Raw genomic sequence first — 20,191 nt, 5'->3', positions numbered from 1 at the left:
TTTCTTTAGCGGTTGTTAATGCTAATAACCCAAATTTCTTCTTCCAAATTAAGATTCTCTCTTCCACTACATCTTCTATTTTATTTTTCAAAATTTTATAAGCCCTTCTCTTGTGCACACACTTATTGGTGAAATCCCTTAGGGATATAGACATGTATGTCTTCCCTAAATCTTGCACAATTTGGGCTAATGTGGTTTCTCTTATTTGCCTTTCAGTAGACAATGTCCATTTCCATTTTGTATCCATCTTATTGTGTAATTATTCATGGATTGACTTTCCTAGCCCTATAGGAGTATACTTAAACTTTATCATCATATCGAGCACTACTTTCTCAACCTTTTCTTTATCAATCCTCTCTAAAGAACCATATTTAACATGTTTGAAATCTAAAATTCTTACTAAATTTATGATATTGTCACATACCTGATCAATATCTTTAGGGAGCTTCCTAAGAACAATTTGAAACTTTCTCATATCATCTAATTTAGTTATTTCTCCTTTGTCCTCTTCATTATCAGACATGACTATAAGTTTACTCCTTGGTTTCTTCTTTTGACCCTACTCGATCTCTTTGGTTACTTGTTTACTCTTTGTTGGGGACATGCCCTTAACTCAATTTGTTATCTTTGTTTTCCCTTTATTTGGATCAATATCTATAGGAGATGCTACCTTAGATCATAACATTTTAACTTTTATTTGAGGTTTAGAGGTGGGAGGTGTAACACCTTTCTTTAGATTCCTCTTTACCTTAGGTCTACAATCACTATTTTCTTCTATTTTTTTACCTTAGACTCAGAAACCACTAACTCTTCATTTTGATTCATCTACTTAATCTTCATCAATTTTCTCATCTTCCCTTTTACGTTCTATACTATAGGGTCCCTAGTCAAGTTTGCCTTCAAGATCTACAATCATTTTCTTTCTCTTCCTGTCTATCTTGGGAACTTTGGCTTGCATTAGCATTTTGATCTTGGTTGACTCATAGGTACTGAATTTCTCTACATTCTTATCAATTTCTTCTGAAAGCAATCTTTTCACTACTATAGATATCTCATCAATGTTTACCTTATATTGCATAGGCCTTAACAATGCAACTCTTGGTAGTACATCTTTTGCATAGCTATAATGAGTGTTATGCATAGCTATAGTGAGTGTCAACCATCAACAAGTGACTTGGGGATCCTCATTTTGTTCTTCATTTTACCTTTAAACTCATCAAAGTATCTATCCAAAATGGTTTCAAAATTTTCTCCCAATTGCTCAATGTAAGCATTGATTTGATCGGTTACTAGTCTAGATGTATTTTACACGATATCACATATGGCTGGAAATGAATTTTGCACATAGAAGAATATACACATTAGGAGTGATCCAAACTTACATCAAGTATTTTTAGCCTTCTTCATGAATCCAAGATACTCATCTAACTAGATTAGTTGTAGCTTGGCAAGATTGTAACTTTGATCCTTCTTCACAATCTTATATTCCAAGTCTACTACAATGCGTGTCACACTATTCAATTGACTATACTAATAGAATTTGTGTGCAATCACATAGATTGCAAATTTAATAAGAGGATTAGTGATGCCATCTATAGAAATTCCTTGAGCATTCTATTTGGCCTTTGTCTATTCTTTGATAATGTTCCTAGCCAAGAATCACATATTTTTACTCGATATAGGGTAGGGTACACTGTCACTCGATGAATTATTTCTTTGTTTATTTTTACTGGTCCATTCTCCATCCATATATTCATGTCATGTACCCTACTTAAGACTACTTTTATACATTCAACCTTTAAAACCTTGGGAAAAATAAGGGCATGGGTAAGCCCTTTCTTGGCAACAATTTTGTTCTCAACTTTGAGTACTCCATTCTCACATAGCTTCTCATAACCATTCCTTAGCTCAAAGTCACCAATTTTTGCAATCTTTCACATATAGCATGAGTGCACATCATGCACCATGATAACTCTGGGAGGAATTGATGACAAAGAACTAGATACGTCACCGATTAGTGTGATCTCCAAATATGCTCAAAATTTTTCCAGAGGCATTGATCATTCTTCACAATTTTTGTATTATTGTCTTTGAAAGGTTCCTTTCTACTAGTAGATGTTGATGATTCCATTTTGAACTAGGGCTTCAAAAAAAATATAACAACTTCACAACTAAACTTGGTTCACAAACTTTATTTACTTCTCTTCATAATTTACCAATGGCACCCTATAGAATCACACAAATTTGCACATAAACAACTCTTTCAATCACCTTTGGATCACTCTATAGGGTCTCCGATCAATTAGCAAATAAAAATGATCTTCAAAATTTGATATATAGTTTCAAATGGTTGAATTATGTCTTCAATAAATGCTTTGTACTATGGTGGGTGCAATACAATTGTCTTGGCCACAACATAAAAAATTGATTATCATAGCACATTCCTTCGATCACTCAGTCAAGACCACCACTTGGTCATCATTACCATTTCTACACTTGGCTTGGTCAATATATCAACTTAGTCTATTTGGGGCCCTATTCATATAGTGATACTCTATCACTATAGACACTAATACTTATACTCAACCTCAATTGTGCATATGACCTCTTTGCTTAGTTCTTACCTCAAATCTATCCTAGCAAATCTTGATTTATGTAGATATTGAATTTTAACATATTTTATGTTAGGAAATGGTATATAATGTAGCATTTAAATGTATAGTTTTTTACATAGCTTCTTTTATTAATTATAATTAGTGTGATCACCTGATCCATTGGAGTGGGTCACCTCATCTTTATTGGTTCCACTACTACTTTCTACTTCCTTCTTTCTACTGTAGACACCTAAATTTGATTACACTATTTTAGTAATCCTATTTAGTTATCTAAAAAGGCATTATTAATTAAATTTCTATTTAATTAATCCTTTGTCATCCCCTAGTTGATTAATTTAATTAATCATCTATAGTCCTAATTGATAAATCAAATAATCTATTATTTATCAATTAAATCCTATTCTTCTATCTAATTCCAAAAATCCCCATTTATTAAATAAATCTATTTGATAAATGAAATCCTCAAATTCAAAAACCCCTAACCTATCTCTAATCCTCCATTTAGCCTAATCCACCCCATCCACCCATACTAACCAAGCTTAGCCACTAACTCACCCACCCTCATTAATGCCATCCACTTGCACATCTCTAACATCCCTAATCTAATCCTAAACCCAAGCCTAATCCACCCCCTAATGTTGTCACATTCCTTAAACAAGTTTAAGACTTTCCTAATCCAAACCAAAGTCTCCCCTCAAAAAACCCAACCACTAAGTCATGAGTGCTCTTACAAAACATAAAAGACTCTTACAAGCCCACTCATGACTCTTACACCCATCTTCCACACTCTTCCCTCTTCCACACTCATTCCTCTTACATACCTCTTACATACTCAACCCCACTCATCATGCCTTTAACCAACCCTTTACCCTACCCTCTCACACTCATCCTCCTTGTGACAAGTGTCACCTTCCCATTGGTGCTAAACAAGCACAATCCATGTTCTTTCCTTTAAGTGCATCCTAGCCCTCCTTAAGCCTTCATCCATCCTTGCATCTAAGCCCTCCATCCCTCTACCCCTTAGCCTATAAATTGAATCCCATCCCAAGCCATTTTATCAACAATCTTTAAGCTAAAGTTACCATGCCCTTTTGAGAGCCAAAAGACATACCCATACCCTTATAATGCTAAATTGAGAGCTCACAAAGCTACCAATTTGCCATTACCCATCTCCATTGAAGCAGCTTTTGAGCATCTTGAGCATACATCCACAGCAAAAGGACACATCTACAGAATCAAGAAAGCATGGAGTGTTTTCTCTTGTGAGGTTTGCACTTCTTGTTTGCTTTCTTTGTCTAAGCATATATGTGAATTTAGTTTTTGGTTTGTGAATGTTTACTTTATTTGTAAATGTTCTTTGCATACTAATTCTTGTTCTACATCTACAAGTTTGATTAATGTCATTCCTTGTTTTTCGTACATCAGCTTTTTTTTTTCCCTTTTTCTATTCATTGCTAGGTGTTGATGCTTAGGTCAAGTAGTTCTTTCTCACATGTCTAATCTTGTGACAACTATAGAAAACTAAACTTCTATTCATCCAAATTTTATATTTTTCTCTGAAATGTGTCCTTACACAATTTACTGCATCATGACCATACTCACCACAATAATAATAGTTATATCATGTGTTGTAATCATAGTTATATGAGTTACCTTGCTTAGGTGTATATCCTTGATTCTTGATGTGTAGTTAGAATTTTCCTTGGATCTACATTCTTGAGTTCTATGTCCATATTTTTGATAGTTGTAGCAATGACCTTCAAAACTAGGTGAAACTAGTGTATTACTAAACTTTGTCTTTTAATCATGTGCTTGGTGTCCTTGATTCTTGCAATTAAAACAATATCCATTTAATTTAGGCTTAGGATTTTTCTTACCATTCTTGCTTCTATAAATGTTTTCTATGTGTTCCAACTTACCATAATAATAGTATGTAGGTTTGTTCTTTGACTTTTCATTTCTTTTCTCTCCACTCTTTATTGATTCTCCCTCCTCATATAGATGCTTGGTATAGCCTAGACTAGATGTGTCATTAGGTATTCTATTGGAAATATAAGGTAGGCAAGGTTTCTGAGAGGGGAGGGGTGAATCAGGAACCAATAAAACTTTATCTTACTTCACCAATTAACCTAATTGCATGCATGAGAGAATGAAAGAAAAAAAGCATTCATAACACTTTGACACAAGATATGGTGACCCATAAACCTTCCAAATAGAAAGTAAAATTGGGGTGGGGATGATACCCAAAAGCTTTAGTATTGCAATATAAATTTAGCCTATTAAGGCTTATGATTGATCACTTCTAATGATCTGCCGTATTAGGAGAAATAAGGATTGTGATTTCCAACTTGTTAAAAGATTTACAAACATATAATGAAGTATGAACTCAGTTAAGAGATTTAACAAAAGAATGTTAAGTCTTCCCTATTAAAGAATTTTATTGATGCACTTGTTAGGATGAACCAGTGGCTAATATTTGATCTACAACTCTAATTTTCTAAATAAGATTCCTTGAATTATAATGATCACCTAATTGTGATAGATAAGTCTATGCCGTCCCTTATATTGCTTGTAGCCTTCTTTAATTCATACTCATGTACTTTATATTCTTCTTCACATAACATATTTGGATATGATATAATGTATTGCATATATACAAATCCAAATAATAACTTACTAGAGTCAGCTATAATACCAATTTCATCATAATTCACAAAGTTGGCCCAACTGCTATAACTCAGGTTTTGAAGACAAATTTGATGATGTTCTAATACACAAAAAATACTGAAAACACTGCACAAAATTTGGAACTCAATTGAACTTGAATCTCGGTCCGTACTAATCACTTCCAAGTAGCTCAAACTCAGTCAATACTATGTGACTTGGTGAACACTGAGAAACTCAGTAGCTATTGAATTACTCGGTTGACACTACATTACAAGGTCAACACTAGATTCATATCATTAACATTGCGAGCTTGATTATCACTATAGGACTTGGTTAACACAATAGAGCTTGGTTAACACTATGATCTTCACTTTTTCTGAATGGCTCAGTAGCCTCTGTTATGCTTGGTTTACACTGTACATAGTCTTTAAAGATCAGTAAATATTGTGTGGCTTGGTAAACATTGTAAATTGACTTAGGTGCTTGATAGACACCACATTCTTACTACTTGGCTTGGGAGCAACTAAAATACTTGGTTAACACTGTAGGATGAATGATAAGCTCGGTAGAAAATGTAGACATTGGTAAAAATGTAACCATTTGACTAAGTGTTGAGTCATTGATAGAAAAGTTGACCTAAATGTCAACAATCCCCCCCTTTGGCATTAGTGAAAAAAACACTTATCAAACAAAAAATCTGAACATTCAAAACTATAATCATCATTCTAAGTCTTCAAATTGGTTTTGACTTCCTATTGCTATTGTTTAGTAACATACTTTATTTTTCTTATTTTTCAAAATTACTTTTGTAAAGATATTTTTTGCTCATTTGTACAAGTATTTTCATAATACTATACTACTCCCCCATACATGTCTCTCTCCTATATATATACATCTAGAGTATAGTATACTTCTCTCCCTTTGTCAATATCTTCCCCCTCTTTATAAAATATACATTATCTTCTCTCCCTCCAAATGCCAAAGGTGTATAATATCTATATGTTAATACCAAAATGTGACAAGAAATCAAAATGTACCTTCAAAATTAGCACCATAGTCTTGTCCCAATTCTCTTGTAATACCTTACTTGCATGCAAGACTATTTGAACTTGTGCTGATAATTACATCATGTGGTCAGCTATGGAGAATTTATTATCCTAGATAAGATTATTTGTATGAGAAATGTGTTTCTATAATGCATCGATGATTGGAAGAATTATACCCTAAATTTTTGGAAGTGTGGCCCTAATTCTGGCTTCTTCTATTAATAATTCTTCCTACAAATTTGTCAGATATATGATCTTTGTTTAATGTGTATAACTATAACTCATATAAAGTGACAACTAGCATGTACTTGCCTTCATCTCTTCATCTATCTTGGACAATTTATCCTTGCTATCCTTTGTGAAGATAGATGTGTCACTCAATTTGACAAATAATGAAACAACATTACTTACAGAGGTTTCTAGTGAAACAAGAATAGTAGATAACTCTACTTGATCTATTATAATTTTCTATGCAACTTGCTCCAATACTCTATTCTCAAACTTTCTTTCATCTCTTTGTAGTAGATTTTCCTATCCATTTAGATCTTCATTGAATTTTTGGATAATATCAATTAGTTGATCAATAATAGGTTGTGTACTATCAACCTCAATACTCACAACATCAAAAAAATGCTCTTTATGTCCTCACGGACTTGATTTTTCTTCTTTTCACCTCTAAGATTTTATTGCTTAGGTCTTTTCTTCAATAGTTCACCTAGGGTATCCATTTTATCAGGGGCGAGGGTAGAGATATCTCAGTTTGGAATAACTATGTCCACATCCAAATCAATTTCTTCCTCTTGTTATTTACCATTAACATTTAGAATGGTAGAAACAATTTGTTTACCCTAATTCAGAAGTTCAGTGCTCAGTTGAGACTAGTTCACAACTATCCTTGTACTAGATATGGATACAATTGGAATAGAAATAATTGTAGAAATAGATGGAATAGTAATAAATATAGAAATAGAATTGACAATATGAATACCTTGGTATTGCTCAGTCAAGTTGATTATGGAGGAACTTGCTGCTCGATAGATGAAGTTTTAGACACTTTAGTTAATGTAACACTTAACTAAACAAATCTAGAGCTTGGTTGGGTGCGCAGTGTAGTAGTGGAATCCACAACCAACTTGAGAAAAGCTTTCTCTATGCCTGATTGCACTAAGGTTGTGCTTGCAGAGTATGGAAATGAAGCCATGAATGTTCCTACAATTTTCTCTACATTTTTTTCCTCAATACTTTTTATCTCAGGAAGGATTCCTCCATTAGCTTTCTTTTCTTTGTCCTCATCATCCATATTGACATCATCTATCTGATCATATTTTGTTTCTATTTCTTCTTTGGCATCCTCATCTTCATCATCCTTATCATCAACATGCACAACAAAGTGGCTAGGTTGATGCAACTAATAGATGTTTTCCATGTAGTAGTAGCTATCTTCACCACATATTCAATATCCTTAAGAAACATCATACACATGTGTAACTTGAGAGTGAACTTCTTCTCATTTTTCTTCAAGGATTCCTTCACTTCCTTCTCATTGAGATTTGGCATGAGTTGCTTCAAATATTGTTCAAAGATGTCTTTGACAATATTCTTTGCATTTTCCCATGTAGGTTTTAATGCCTTCATAAGTTCATTAGGAATTTGTTGTGAAAGCTCATCTGGCGAGTACTTCCATTTGCCCAATTTAGTCACAAGAGTATCCTCAATTTTCATTTTCTATTCTTCACTCCTAGTCTCATACTTAAGAGACTTGAAAATTTCCATGCCAGATCCTTCTTCCATCTTTGTCAAATTTTCTTGAAGTGTAGGTGCAAACTTTTAAAAGATAATCTGCTCAGCTTCATCTTCACCTAACTTCAACTTCTTCTTAGATTTGGTTGCCCATCCTTCTACCATATTTTTCAAATTTTCTTGAAGTGTAGGTGTAAACCTTTTAAAGATAATATACTTAGCTTCATCTTCACCTAACTTAAACTTCTTCTTAGATTTGGCTACCCTTCTTGTAAATACAATAGGGGAGGATTTAGAAGGTCTAGTTATAATGACCTTCCCCTTCTTCTTGGGAGGCTCTTCCTTCTCAAATTAAGATTCCTCTACTTCATCCTCTTCATCATCATCTTCTTCATCATATCCTTTACCTTCTATCAGCATGAGAGAAAAATTTACTCACTTTGTGTTTTTCATTAACTTTTCTATCCTCTTCCTTCCTTTGTTCACTACTTGAGGTAGCTTGATCTCAAGCTCAATTCTTGCCTTTGCTTTATCATATGTTTCAAAATAGGTTTCTTTGGGATCTATAGGCTCATTTAGCATAGATTCAATGATATCCTTAGTATTGTCAATGTTAACCTCATAGTCTAGAGGCTTAACCCATGCCACTCTAGGTCTAATTGCTTGAATATATACCTTGTCACAGTCAACCATGAAACATATATCTGGCTTATAGTCTTCCACAATCTTCTTGGGTATCCTAAAACTATTTTATATCTTTTCTTTAAATGTTTCAAAATACTTATCCATGATGCTACCAAAATTCTCAACCATTTTTGCTATATATTCATTGATTTGATATAAAACTGGAACATCCTTCCTCCATACTACATAACTTTTGGAAGGGAAAAAACTTTGAACAAAGAACAATAGACATGTCAAAAGAGAACTAAACTTACATGGGTGATTCTTTGACACTCTGATGCTCTCCATGTTCTTGTTCAATTGGTTCAACAACAACTCAACAAGTTCAAATGCTAGATTATTCTTTACCACCTTGTATGTAAGATCAACAACTTCACATGAGATATTGTTCAATCGAATATAGTTTTATATCTTATGAGCAATAACATGTATGGTAAGATTTAACTCCATGTTTTTCATGCCATTAAGCTTCATGCCTGTTTCGTCCCATATGACAAGAGTCCACTTTTTTAGTTCAACTTGACCTAGGGTTTTGGTCATCTCTGCTTTGTTTAACAATGGTAGCCTAGTGATTCTATGAATCATTTTCTTTGTAATCTAAATGGGTTGGTCCAACCATAATTTCCCATTGTGAACACAACTTAGGATAAGCCTAATCCATTTGACTTGAAAGTCCCTTGGAAAATGTGAAAAATTTATCAAACCCTTTGTTTCCAAATGTTGATGCTCGAGTTTCAATACACCATCCACACATAATTCATTTAATGCATCATTCATTTCTAGGGTTCCAAGTTCTTGAATAGAATAGTGGAAAAATGAATAGATATCATGGATGACCAGTAATACCTTGGGCAAAATTTGAGACTATGCACTAGTTGGGTCGAGGTCCTCTGCAATCGTTGCACTCAACTTGAATGTAGGAGTCTTGCAGTCGAATCCTCAGACTAAAATTTTAGAACCTTTCTTGACTTTTCTACTTGATGAGACCATGCTCAGTAGGGTTTCTAAAAATGCAAGAAATCTTCAACAATAAATACTCAAATTTCTTGAGGGCTCTAAATTCATTCTTTACTCTGTACTCAAAAATTTTGCAATTAAATAATGCAATTAATTCCTTCCTTTTAACGAATTCCCCTTTTTTTGATCACCATTTATGCTTTGTGCTTCATACTCTCTCAGTGACAAATTTTCCTCCACTTGGTTTGGATTTTAATGCTTAGGAGACGTGCACAACTTGGTAGAGTCATCATCACTTGGTATGTTCATTCAATGTTTTAGTGTATCTTGACCTCACTCTGTAAGGTATTGTGACCTGACCTATCTCGGTAAGGTATTGAATTTCCATTATTACTTGATGATCCTTATGCATCTTGAATGCTAATATGGATCTTTCTTCTTTCTAGCTAGAACTAATGTTAAATGACTACTTTTGAATCATAGTTCTAGTGATCTCCATAGGGAACTAAGTTGAAATGGTTGGACCACCCAACTCACTAACTTGGGTGTCATCCACTTCATGACTTTGGTTAGCATTCTCTAGAGATTTTGGTACCCATTTATGCCTCATTTATTTTTTGATGTTGTCAACTTTGGCTTTCTTTTCATCTTCAATTCTTCCTTTGTTCATACAGTTCTTGGCAAGATGTCCAAGTTCTATACAAATAAAACATCTCTTTGTAGTATCTCTTTTCCTCATCTAATGTTTCAACTTCTTGACTATGTCCAAACTCAACACAATAGTGACATCTACACCATGTGTTGTAATCTCATACAAATATTTCTTTCACAATTTGTTTTGCTAGGTTCCACTTCTTGGTTTTGCACTCTGAAGACTTGTGTCCTTGTTTCATGCAATTGGGACATTTTCATTCAAACTTAGGTTTCTCTGTGCATTCACTTTCTCTATGACCATGCTTGTTGCAACTTTAACAATTTCCATTGAATTTTGCTTTACCATTGCTCCAACATTTTTTTGATGTATGACCTATCTTACCTTAATGATTTCAAGTAGGCCTTTTGTTCTTTTGAGCTCCTTGCTGAGATGATTCGCCTTCTTCTATATATCCTAATCCAACTTTTCCCTTGTGTCTATACTAATTTTTTTCATTTAATAGATTCATGCTTTTTTAAGATTTCATCATTCTTTTATTGGTTTCTTTTCAATATTGAGAATATTCTGCAGTCTTTCATTCTCTATCCTTAGGTTCATAAGCTCTTCATTTTTACTAGTAAGTTGATTAATAAAATCTTCTTTCTGAAGGGATAGTAATTGAATTTCATTACCCTTCTCTTCTATCACTTCTTTGGCTTTGTCTTTTTCTTCCATGACTTCACATAGTCTGAATTATTGGATTTCTTTCTCTCTTTTCATTTTTTTGACTTCTTCTTGAAGATTGGAATTCTTTTCTAGTAGGTCTTTGATTGCTACATCAAATTCATCTAAATTTCTTTTTGGATATAAGTCTTCAATACTTCCTTCAAAATAGAGATTGTAATTCATTTGTATTTCAAGACCTTTCTTTCTTTTCAATGATTGAGAGAGTTACTCCTTTGCTTTCTTGAGTTGTCCAATGGCCAATTCTATATCCAACTTTTCATTGTCAATAGCCTCATCTAGCCTATATACCTCTATTTCCTCCGATCTTATCTCAAGCTATTAGACTTCTTCTATGAGAACCAAACACTCTAATACCAATTGTTGGAAATATAAGGTAGGCAAGGTTATTGAGAGGGGATGGGTGAATCAAGAACCAATAAAACTTTATCTTACTTCACCAATTAATCCTTAATATGATATTCTAATCTGATTGCATGCATGAAAGAATGAAAGCAACAAAAAAATTCATAACACTTTGACACAATATATGGTGACCCATAAATCTTCCAAATAGAAAGTAAAAATGGAGTGAGGATGATACCCACAAGCTTTAGTACTATAGTATAAAGTTAACTTGTTGATGCTTACAATTTATCACTTTTGGTGATCTACCTTTTTAGGAGCAATAACGACTATGAGGTCCACCTTGTTAAAGAATTTACAAACATACAATGAAGTATGCACTTTGTTAAGATATTTAACAAAAGAATGTTAAGTCTACCTTATTAAAGGATTTGATTGATGTACCTGTTAGGATGAACTAGTGGCTGATCTTTGATCTACAACTCTGATTTATTGAATGATATTCCTTGACTTACAATGATCACCTGACTGTGATAGATAAATCCATGCTGTCCCTTATACTTTTTTTAGCCTTCTTCAATTCACACTCATGTACTCTATATTCTTCTTCACATAACATATTTGGATATGATAGAATTCATTACATATATACCAATCCAAATAACAACTTACTGGAGTTGGCTACAATACCAGTTTCATAATAATTCATAAATTTGGCCCAACTACTATAACTCAGGTTCTGAAGTTAAACTTGGTGATGTTCTGATACACGATAAAAACTATCAACACTTGGAAAAATTTGGCACTTAGTTGAACTTGAATATTGGTCTATACTAATCACTTCCAAGTATATCAAACTTGGTCAACACTGTGTGACTTGGTGAACACTAAGAAACTTAATAGCAGCTGAATCACTTGATTGACACTAAATGACTCAGTCAATACTAGATTCATATTTTTAACACTACAAGCTTGGTTATCACTGTAGGACATGGTTAATACACTAGAGCTTGGTTAACACTATGATCTTCTTCATTTTTTATAAATAGCTAGGTAGCCTCTACTACGCTCAATTTGCACTTTACATAGTCTTTGAATCTTGGTAAATACTGTGTGGCTTGGAAAACACTATAAAATGACTTAGGTTCTAGGTAGTCACACTAGTAAATTTGAGCCCATTTTTAGACCAATATTGGTTGAAATTTTGACCAAATTTGACCAACCCATTGGTCATAGTTTTTCTGGTTGAAATTCAACAAGTTGGTTGAAAACTTTCAAACATGTTGGCTCAAGTTCTGCCAAGCATTGGTCCAAATTTTGACCAATGCTTGGCAGATTTTGACCAAGAATTGGTCAAAATTTCAACCAATGCTTGGTCAAAATTTTTACCAATGCTTGATAGATCTCGACCAAATGACCAAGCATTGGTCAAAATTTCAACCAATGCTTGGTAGAAAACTGCCAGGCATTGGTCAAAGTTTTTTTGAGGCTCACACTTGTTGAGGTCCACTTCAGCAATGGCCCTTCCTGTGAAATTGCTGTCTAAAACCTTTCTAATGAGATAATGTGTTATGAGCTCTTAATCAGTGGGATGGAACATGAATCTAGGAGGTAGTTGTGCATCACCCATATCATGACTATAACTAAAGTTAAGAGCCTCTATTATTGAATTCTCTTCCCTATTTCCCATAGCAAAGGAAATGAATATGGGTGATAAGAAAGAGAATTAAAAAATACAGGCTCTTAAATTTAGTTAAAGTCATGATATGGGTGATGCACAACTACATCCTAGATTCATGTTCCATCCCATTGATGAAGAGCTCATAACACATTATCTCATTAGAAAGGTTTTAGACAACAATTTCACAGGAAGGGCCATTGCTAAAGTAGACCTCAACAAGTTTGAGCTTGAGGGAGGGTTCAATTCCCTCCCTTATTATTCATGATGCGTATAATCCCACACACCCATTTGATCTCGAATGATGATATGAACTGAATGTTGAGTGTTTGTACTGAGTGCTCCAAAACCATCCATTTCATGCCTTCGTGTGTACACAATGTCTTTCTAGTTTCTTTCTACTCACACGCCCATTTCATTTCATATGATCATTTGAAATTGTGTCACTCTAAGCTATCAACTATTTCCTCTTGATTGATCATCTATTACACTTCACTCTTGCATTCTTGTCTCTTGATGATGGATCTTGTAGTGTGATCTCAAACATTGATCCTAAAAATACCATACACAATCAAATTGAAAAACAAAAAATTTACATTTCACATAGATTAATGTTGATGTAGCTAAAAGATTATGCTTACCACAAATTCATTTGATCTAAAACATTGATGTTAAACCACACATTCATTTGATCCAAAACATTGATGCTAAACCACAAATTAATTTGATCCAAAATGATGATGCTAAAAATATTTACACAATTGAATTTAAAAATCAAATTACAATGTCATTCAAAATTACCATATCTAAAGGGATAAGAAAAAACATCCACTACTATGTCATAGATGTCTAAGTAAACAATAGTTGATCCTGGCAGTGAGCTCTCCAAGTTGGAGAGAGCAGGTGCCCAATTTTTGTTGAAGTAGGGTGAAGCATCATTTATTCTTACATTGCATGGCCTCCCTGCCACAACAAGAAATGTTTTTTTTGAAGGTGAACATCCCAAGATGGAAATCCCTGCTACTATGAACTTTATGGCTCCAACATTGTACATATCCTAGCACAGTTACTATTCACATTTCCTATATTGAAGAAATAACTAACACCCCAATCAACATTCCCTATAGCCAAGTAGTAAGTGCATTGCTTACAATACTCAAAGCACACTCTACCCCAACAACATCTGTTATTCAAGATGTATATTCCCTAAAATACTACACTTGCTTCCACAATGCTATCACATTCAACACAACCCCCACAAAATATAAAAGCTCTTTGCCCAAACAAAAAATTACCCACATTACATGCACTGGCAATGTAACCATTTTAATGCTTAAATGGAAATGCTTTAAAAAGACTTATTTATGCCTACCCCACTCTCTACAGTAAAATTATCATAGCCAAAGCCAACTAAAGCAAAGCTTACTTCTATAAGAAAATCATCTGAGGTAAGACTATCATCCATATATGCTGAAATTGCTTCTTTGATGCCCAGTACAGATGCTGTAGAAAAAACTCCACATGATTAATACTACAAGGGAAGCAAATATATCATTTAAAGTAGGAATACATACTTGTTTGATGACATGAAAAAGGAAAATATTTCAGCCACTACAACTAGTTTTTGAATTTAAATACAAGGATTAGATAATGCTACATGTCCTAAAAGAGTAGCTAGAACTATTTGTTTTTGTATGCCTTAAGGTTATGTTCTTGGGCTTCATTATGTTTTACACATGCTTGGGTTAACTATGTATCTCCATCCATTTAGGCACCTGTAAATAACATTATAAAATGAATAGGAGACTTAATCTAACTTCAAAATATGGAAGTGTTAACATAAATAAAATCATGCAATTCAACATGGTTTCTCAATATTGTCTTCTTGTTTGTAAGATTCAAATAAACTTAAAGAAATGGAGGATCATGAAGATCTCAAGTAAAACTTGATATACTGTCCATATATTTCTAGGTCTAGCCAATAGAAATAGTAAATATTTATCAACTTTTTATTTAAATGGGAAGTTACACAAGGTTCCCTAGAATGTAATCATTCCATCTCTTAACTTTGAGACATATAAGAACATTATGATAATAAGACATCAGAAACTTATGGTGTAAATATAGAAAATAAAATTAGCACCTTAAATGAGTACTAATCCGATTGAGTTAAGGAGGGGCTTAATTCAAAATAAAACTTACAATTTATCATTTCCTCAGCTACTTTCTATGCTTGAAGTGCTATTAAACATATACTCTAGATGACTCTTAAGGGCATAGATATTCCTCTAGAGTTTTGACAATGCCAGTGAAATATTTTATGGCAAATTAAATGATAAAATTATCTATAACTATGGATCACTAGGGGAAAGAAATGCCAATTGTGCAAACAAGCAAGATTGCCCTGTCTCATACCTTGTTTGTATTTACATTCAAAAATTGAGCATTGTCCTGCTTTACTTTCTCCACTAACCAAGATTGATTGGCTACATTATTCATTGATCACTACCCTGTAATGAAAATGTCAAAATGAGAAAAAAGAAAAGTAAACTTTTTTGACATCAGTAATCAACCAACAAAACATAGTATTTGATGCCATTTAGTGATTGAAAAGTTTACTGATATGAAGCATCAGCAATTACAAAGACATAGGGGCTCAATTCTCCAAAGGGGCTCAATAATCATCTTTTCTTTGACTAGGACTACCATCAAATTTGCCACTATTCTGACTTCCATAGCAATCATCATTACATCGATCACCATGGTATCCACCACCAAACCCTAAGTATGAACTAGGCTTGTATCCTCCAGATGAAGATAGACCACCATACCTAACAAAATTATATATTATGTTTGCATTACACGTAAATAAATATAAGAATAAGCTCATCAAGAAATTATTTTGTTCTACAATTAATTTTGAAAGAAGCCAATAACTACTTAGCTACTTACTTGTCTCTATTGGCTATCACCTTTTGTCTCACTTCTCATATTTTATCATTATCATTGATAAGAGAGAGAATATTCTGAGCCTACTTTCTCACATTGATTCCCTGATCCTAACCATTTGGTTCAACAAACTTAGCAAAGGGACATGCTAGTAGTAGACAACAAAGGAAATAGAATGCAAGGTTGGTCAAACATCAAACATCTTCTTGCCCTTTGATTTATTTGTTCCTAGATGTACAAGGAACAAAGCTCATTCGAGATCATCTTCTCTTCAAAAGGTTGAAGGTTTACAGGTTGTAAGTGTAGAAAATCCAAATTCTTATTCTTTACAAGACCATGATATGAATGAAGTACAAATGGAAAACAAGGAAGGTACTGTGGGTGATGAAAATATAAATGATTTATGAGCAATTAGCTAAGGATTGGTTTTAGCATAGTTGAATGACACTTGTTGAAATGCTGTGTACATTTTAGCAAAGATAGGGTCACATGTACCATTATTTGTAGGCAATGGTCAGCTTGAGCAAGTTTTGAAAGAATTAATTGCTCTGCAAAGGCTTTTTTCTACCATTTGTAATCATGATAGGTGTCTAGTGTTTTTGGATTTAGAAACCCTATTATTTGAGAAGGGTTCTTGTATAATGAGCACTACATGCATACTTGTACCAAATACTGAAGGATATGTAGGCTATGGTGATAATCTAAACTTCAAATGTAATTACAATATGCAAAAGGGTTGAGAAATTTTAAATGAAAAATTTAAAACATCTCAACATAATTTTTGCATTTTCTATTTGTTTTAAATGTGGAGTGAGCCACAACGATGCCTATATTTGAAGTATCAAGGATGTATCACTAATATTTCAAATTTTATATTTTTAAAGCTTCACAGGTGTACTATTAATTATTAATGAGTAAAATTTTTCTAGAAAAGAGTTGAATATCAATTATATCATTTATAAGGAACATTGATGAACTTGCTAGAATGTTGTTCCTTTCAAAGTCTCCTGAAACTTGGGAGACTAGTTGCCCCTGCCTCTTATTTATTTTCATCAAAACATCGAAGACTTGGTGGACTACTTACAAAGCCTAAAGTTATCACTTAATTGTTAGAATTTCATAGCCGAAATTATTAGATGTTGTAGTATAATTTTGATAAAAATGCACGTTCGATAGTCACCTATTATCCTTTTATGAGGCCTCAAGTCAGGATGTACAAAAGACAAACATAATTATTCAAAGATGTTAGTTGATTTTTTGTCAAGCTACTTTTCACTGTGCGGATGGCAAGAATTGCATCTTGATAGACACATACTACAACAGAACTGTAGGGTCACCACCAATTTTTCGGGGAGACAAGAATGCCTTGTTACTACTGTATTGCATAAAAATGTAACTAAAGGAAAACACTAAACAACTAATGCATCTTCCTACATTATCATGCAAAACCTCAAAATATGAAAGAAAACAATGTAAAATAAAGATAACATGAACATCAAAATAGCACTATGCAAACCTCACAAATCACCAAGTGTAGATGATTTTCTTGCTCATGGGATGTGGTTGCTCATAAATCCAGTAGCATAACAATGAGGTAGATAGTGCTTCATGAAAATAAGGAGAGAGCTCTCCATTTATAGGAAAATGGATGCAACGAACGGTTGAGATTGAATGCAAGATGAAGGGCTAGGATCTCTCAGGATCGATGAGGTGTCAATGAGGTGGAGGACAAGTAGACTCCACATGGATTAGGGTTTTGACCATTCAAAGGGGGCAATATGCTCACACATGTGTGAGCAAACTTTGATGGTGAAATGATCAATGAGGTGTGAGAAGCATGGCTTCTCACACATGTGTGAGACAACTTGATTCTAATGCAAGAGGACAAGTGTGCAAGAGCTGTGAGAAGGATGGCTTCTCACACATGTGTGAGACACCTTGACTCTCATGCAAGAGGACAAGTGTGCAAGAGACATGCAAGACATGAGGGATGAAGGAAAGTGTAAACATCTCTCACACAAGTGTGAGGATTCCTCACACATGTGTGAGAACATACTCAGGATTAAGAGGTGATTAGCTAGGTGATTATGCAAAGAAAGCATGATTAACAAAGTGGGTTGGTCTAGCATGATGGGTTAGTTAGGCTAGTGAGGGTTAAAAGCAGGAGCCATGTGCTCAAATAGGATTAAATGCAATATTTAATTCCTAGTGGGATTAGGAAAGGGATTAATTAAGTAAATGACATACTTAATTAAAGTGAAAGGGGTTAGAATTTAAATAAGCCTTAGTTTATTTAAATCAAGGAAATGCAAAGGATTTAAACAAACCTTATTTTATTTAAATTAGGGTAAGGAAAATATAATTAAATAAATGCAAATTTATTTAATTAAGGTAAGGGAATTAAATAAATAATGAATATTTATTTAATTGGCTAGGAACGGGTTTTGGACAAATTTAGGTGTCTACATTTTGTCCCTCTTTGATATAGCATTACTAATGTTATATCAAAGAAGAATAAAATATAGTGGGTGAAAGGATAAGACTAGTAGCATGATGCCCTAGTCATGGAAGGATGAGGAAAGATGACGAGGGTGGAAGGGTATGCCCCATCGAGAGGACATGCAGGTTAGGAGAACACAAATGTTCTCTCGAAATGGATAGGAAGATGGAAGGAAGTGGAAAAGTTATGTTGCAATGGTGTGAGCAACCTAAGTTTCATATTGTATTCGACACTATGCACCAAGGTATGAGGAACCAATATGACCATGTGTCAAGTATGTGATAAAAAGGGGTCTAATACAACCATACGCCTTATGAAACCATGATATGGAAGATCATGATTCCTAGGACAATAGGATGCAAAGACCATGATACATGCAAAAAATGCTAATGCATACAAGTAATCAAGCAACCATGCACAAAAGACCAAAAGCAAACCACCATTTTTCCCCTAGTCAAGCTGAAAACCCATTAATGGATTGATTGATGATGACTGATTAAGGATGGAAAAGCTAACGATAAGCATAATGCACATCCAAGGATTGGGAAGGATTCATCCCATGATAATGATGATTGAATATGGTTAATGGATGATCAGCTGACTGGGTCAAATTGATGAATTGATTAAAGATTGATGTACACGAGTGCAAGATTAGATTGATTGAATTAGTATTGATTGCATAGTTGATATGTTTTTTGATTTTTTGATTTTATGGCGGATAGAAGAATGAACATGGATAAGATTGGAAGAATAGATATGGATAGGATGAAAAATGATGAGAGTAGGATCAATGTGATTGGAAAGGATTAGAAGAATTGAAAATTGATTGAATTAGAAGATGAATGAATTTGATTGAAGTGGAAGAATTAGATTGAATGAATGTAAGATAGAATGGATAGAAAAGAATTGATTAGAGGAATGTGTGAGAGAATGGATAAAATTAATGGATTGAATGAATGTGAGAGAGAATGAATAGAATAGAACCAATGCCAAGGGAGGGTCAAGGTATGGTAAATGGAGGAAAAGCAATGTGATGTTGGTGGATGCAAGGAATAGTGAAAGGATATGAGGGGCCAAATGATATGGTATCGAAAAATGTGGAGCCAAGGACCATGTTTCAAAGGAGTCCAAATGCCCCATACCAAGGATATGAAAATGGAGGGAAATATGGTGGGAAAGGAGGCATGAAAATGGAAGGAGATATGGTGGGAAAGGAGGCATGAAAATGGGAAAATGGTGCAAAGTCTTAGCATATGGAGGAAGAGAAGACATGTCTTCTGCCAAAGCATGTATGAACATTTATGGTATTGTGCCTCTAATAGTGATCACGAGCATGGGGATGAAAGTGAATGAATAAGGGATATGGGAGGGAGGGTGTGAAAAAGGGATATTGGATGGAGGTTATGAAAAAGGGAGAATCATATGAAGGGTATGGATGCAATGTGAGATATGAAGTAGAGGAACGGTATGGGAGGACCAAGATCAAAGACATATGAAAGGGGGTACGTTATGAGTATGGATGGAAAAATGGATGAAATGAACATGAAAAGAACTATGGAAGGGAAGATATGGATGGGATGTCAAGATCAAATGCATGAAAGGATGATGGAGGCATGTAGGAAAATGTGTGGA

General features: G+C 34.0%; 1 pseudogene; it reads right to left on the bottom strand.

Moving 5' to 3' along the window:
* Positions 1–13,897: 13,897 nt before the first annotated feature.
* Positions 13,898–14,898, bottom strand: LOC149559032 (GDSL esterase/lipase At4g26790-like; annotated as a pseudogene).
* Between the last annotated feature and the right edge of the window lie 5,293 nt (positions 14,899–20,191).

Source organism: Cupressus sempervirens, chromosome 5, assembly GCF_028749045.1.
Source record: "Cupressus sempervirens isolate cs-2001-9-10 chromosome 5, ASM2874904v1, whole genome shotgun sequence".
Classification (NCBI taxonomy): domain Eukaryota; kingdom Viridiplantae; phylum Streptophyta; class Pinopsida; order Cupressales; family Cupressaceae; genus Cupressus; species Cupressus sempervirens.
Note: the sequence above shows the minus strand (reverse complement) of the source record. Positions and strands in the feature narration are given on the sequence as shown.